Source organism: Condylostylus longicornis, unplaced genomic scaffold, assembly GCF_029603195.1.
Source record: "Condylostylus longicornis isolate FDR11 unplaced genomic scaffold, ASM2960319v2 ptg000254l, whole genome shotgun sequence".
Taxonomy (NCBI): Eukaryota; Metazoa; Arthropoda; class Insecta; order Diptera; family Dolichopodidae; genus Condylostylus; species Condylostylus longicornis.
The window spans coordinates 81,169-85,962 of NW_026578219.1; positions in this window are offsets into that span (position 1 = coordinate 81,169).

Genomic DNA, 4,794 nt, shown 5'->3' on the forward strand with positions numbered 1-4,794 from the left:
AGACGAGGCGACTTCTTATAGATCAATCTCATTGTTATCAAAAAGTTAATCCGAAATCATCAATTTGGTTTTTGAAAAAATCACTCAACCTTGCTTCAGATTCATCGGATAACTGATCTAATAGAAAATTCACTGGAAGAAAAATCAATATGTTCTATCATATTTTTGACGTAGCCCCGGCTTTTGATTAGTTTTGGCATTGTGGTTTAATAAAAAAACTTAGACAAGTCCTATCAAGGCAGTATGTTAACGTGCTCGAATCTTACCTGCTATTTCGGGTTAAACACGAAAAGGAGTACTCTTTGCTTAGAGATATCAGATCGGAGGTACTACAAGGAAGTATATTGGGCCGGATATTATACTTGTTATATACGTGTGATATTCCTGAATCGAAAGCAGTAACAACTGCCACATTTGCTGATGATACAGGCAGTTATCGCAATAGGACGAAATGATAATGAATCTACACAAAAATTACAAAAGGCCAATGATTAAATCTCAAAACGGACTAGAAAGTGGAATATACAACTTAACGAGGTGAAATCAGTGCACGTGAATTTTACTAATAGGAAAATTAACAATTGATTTTCGGTTATGATAAATAGCGTCTTGATTCCGTTCACAAACATGGCGAAGTACTTGGGAATAACATTGGACGCAAAGCTCAGATGGAAGGAGCACATAAGAGCCGCCTCGATGTTGACATGATTGGATAATCGCATCTAATGATTGGCTGCTTGCTTTTTAATTTCGTCTGTGACACTTAGGATCGTGAGACCCTGTGTACATCGGCATTATGGACATACCAAGGGGCGTTTACAATGTCCCGTAATACCTTATTTTGAAATCTTTGAATAGATTGGATATGAGTCTGCGCAGCGTAGCGCCGTAACTGAATACCGTAAGCCCAGACAGGCTTAAATATTTGATTATATATCAAAACTTTGTTGCATATGGTCAACTTAGAACGCCTTCCGAAAAGCCATTCAAACTTTCTGTATTCCTCTTCGAGTTGATATCTCTTTTTCTTTATGTGCTCCTTCCATCTGAGCTTTGCGTCCAACGTCATTCCCAAATACCTCGCCGTGTTTGCGGACGGAATCAAGACGCCATTTATCCGAACCGAAAAGGAGCCGTCAATTTTCCTATTAGTGAAATTCACGTGTACTGATTTCATCTCGTTAAGTTTTACATTCCACTTTCTAGTCCATTTTAAGATCTCATCATGTCTTTTGTATTTTGTGCAGATTCATTTTCATTCCGTCCTATTGCGATAACTGCTGTATCATCAGCACATGTGGCAGTCACTCCTTCCAATTCAGGTCTATTTCACGCGTATAACAAGTATAATATCCGGCCAAATATACTCCCTTGTGGTACCTCCAATATCCATAAGTGAAGAGTATTCCTCTTCCTATTTAACTCGAAATACCCTGTTAGTCAGGTTAGATTCGAGCAGGTTAACATACTACCTTCGTAGTAATTGTCTAAGTTTCTTTATTAATCCACACTGCCAAACCTTATCGAAGACCTTATTGATATTTCTTCCAGTGAATTTTCTATTAGATCAGTTATCCGATGAATCTGATGCAAGGTTGAGTGATTTTTTCGTAAACCAAATTGATGATTCGGGATTAACTTTTTACTTCCAATTATTGGCTGAAGCGTTCTCAATAAAAGTTTCTTTAACAGTTTTGAAATCATCGGCAACAATGAGATTGGTCTATAAGAAGACGCCTTGTTTATAGGTTTGCCAGGCTTATGCAACATAATTATACTTTCCAAATATCAGGCACGTAATTAAATCTTATACACGCATTTATTAGGCGCGTAATGTCGTTATACCCCTTTCAGGTTCCATTGTCAAAATATAGGCCGTTTCTTCTATAACTTCTCTTTCTTTTTTACCTCTATAACATTTGGGTAATTTTTTCAAATAAGAATCCTGATTTCCTCTATAACATCTCTTTCCTTGATAATTGGAATAGTCACCCTATCCCAAACAAAAGCAGATTCCTCATTTTCATACACGCCTTGACTGTCATGCGGACAAAATATATCTGCCAAATGATCTGCAAACGCATTTGCCATGTCAGTTTTTGAATTATTTAAAAAAATTTTATTTTGTTTAAATGTTTTGTTTTATATTTTGTAATATCCGACAGAAAAATATTATTATAAAAGTTTAAGAAAAATTTCGAAAAAAATATACATAAAGGGTTCGTAATCTGGTCACGAACCTCATTCTGAAAAGTTTTTATTTGTTTCGTGCTCTCTGGTATGTGCGCATTAGTGTCATTCAATGGAATTTAGGTGTACCCAAGTAAGTGAGAAAGTAAGGTTCCGGTATATTATTGTACTGTGTGGAAGGAATATTGAATATTGATCCCGCGACTAATAGGGAAAAGGCTTATGACAGAAAGACTGAAGCAAACGAGACCTCTCGTTTTAGCCTAAAATGCAGTGTCAGCACTTTTCTGCTTTCCTTCACAGAGTGTACACACAATAAAACACGACAGACCAAAACTAACGGTTAATCAATTCGACTAATTACCATCTTTGATGCATTTTAGGTTCCTACTTTTTATGTGCATAGTTTGGTCCACCTTTATTTGTTTTTCGATTATTTTTAGCAGAGGTATTTTAACTTGGTAGAAAGTTGTGCATGCTAGAGGCCAAAGAAGCTCTATAAAAAGCAAAATTGTTTAATATTTGGGTCCATTACGTGGTAACCTTAACTTAATTTTTCCGTTCTAATTGTTATAGTTACGTTTGTAGTCAGTATTAAATTTGTAGTTTCTACTATTTATTTTACATTTTGCAATACCCTTGTTCTTTTGTTTTGTGAAATATCGCATTTAAATTTTGTTTAACAAAGATATGTCATTTCATCGAATCGATAATCTGAATAAGAGGAACTATGAAGATTTATAAATTCAGATGAAGAGCGTATTGGCACACTTTGGAATGTGAGCACGTGTTACTAGTTGTAATGACTACAAAGAAGATGCTGCCTGCGATTAAGGCAATAACTGCGCACATTTAAAATTGTAAGTCGTAAAAAACATGGATTAAATTAGAAGAAACTCATCATCCATTTAAAAACGTAATATATGAAAATAACGTTTAATCAGACCACGGAAAGTTTTATACATACATATAAGCTAAATTTAAAGGTGATTGTTTTGCGTGTAAAAAGAGAGTTCAGGTGTCCTTTTTCAAATAGAAAGGGCCGCCATATAAGCCGATTAACAAGCAAATTCTTAAAATATGACTTCTACATGTAATATCTTAAATATCAACACTTGGTGTTTTGACATTGGAGTGACATCCTATATGTCGTGTAAGAAAATTTTATTGTTACTTTAGGGTTTAATTTATTGGTTGGAGCTGCTAGAATTATTACAAACGAATATATTTTAATATTAAAAGATATTCTGTTGTTTTAAAGCGAAAATTTGCTCTTTACTATTTCAGCAAAATAATATCGTTTATTTCATAAAGATGTTTGTGGTGCCGTCAGTTGAAAGATCCACATGTTTTATGACATTCCGGCGGATTGGGCCACGAAATATCCGCAGTAAGGTATGCTTGTGATAAGAGTCCACTAAAATCCAAATAGAAATCCAGGTGCGACAAGGATTGTATACCCCAAGTGGTAATCCAGTAATGCTGGAAAATTCATACTCTTCGGAGGCTGGTCTCCTGGATTCTGGGGGAGACCACTTATTGCATAGTAGATCGGCGTTGATGGACCCATTTAGAAGGAGATCGGCAGTCATTCGATCACCTCCATTGGTGATTGCCGACCAAAATGGCAGAGTTAAGGATGATAACTCTGAGAAAAATTCTAATAAGTCTGTAGAAGACAAAAAAATTAAAACCCAAGAGGGTAATATGAGAAAGCATATTATACAGAAGAGTAAATTGGATACTCTAGACTGGAGAATAGCCGAGCAAGAGAGTCATTACAAGGTTCTACAAAACGAAATCTGCAAATTACAGGCAGAGAATGTAGATTTAAAAAACCAAATAAAATCTGCATCAGCAGAAAAGAAGAACAAAGATGCAGAAGTTTTGTGTATATGAAACCGACGAGGAAGAACTGGCTAGAGAAACTGACTGGATCCTAAAACAGAATAATGCAAAGAAGCAAAAAATGGAAAAGTCTCCTGAAATAAATTCAGAAAAGACAGTGGAAACAAATATTTAAACCAGTCCTAGCATGAAGGCTGAAAATCTAAAGAAGTACAAGCCTCCTTCGGTTATATTAAGCAACATTTAAAACTACTCCCACATAGTTAAGATATTAAAAGAAGAAAGAATAAACGTTAGGGTCAAAATGATGAATAATGATCAATTAAAAATAAATGTGAAAAATGAAAATGAATACAGATTACTAACAAAAGCTACAAATAAGGTTAGACTGGAGTGACACACGTATGAGAATAAACTGACAAGGCCAGTTAAAGTTATGACTAGAAATCTCCATCCATCGTGTGAGCCAGAGTATATAAAAAAGAGCTCATTAGCAAAAGCCTTAAATGTCTAGACGTTGCAAAAAGAAAATCAAAAGGAAAAAAGAAAATAAAAAATATATTTCAGTTAAACTTCCGCTTTTTATGTTATCTTTTGATAGGGAGACAAGGTTGGCATGGGTCCTAGTCGGTTTCACATTTTCCTAACATGCGAAGCTACAAATTCTAGGAAAAGCCCTCTGGAAACATCAGCTCTACCAACAAAACCAACTCTCACCTCCCACAAAGTAGGTAACATAGTTATCTGCCGGGTGTC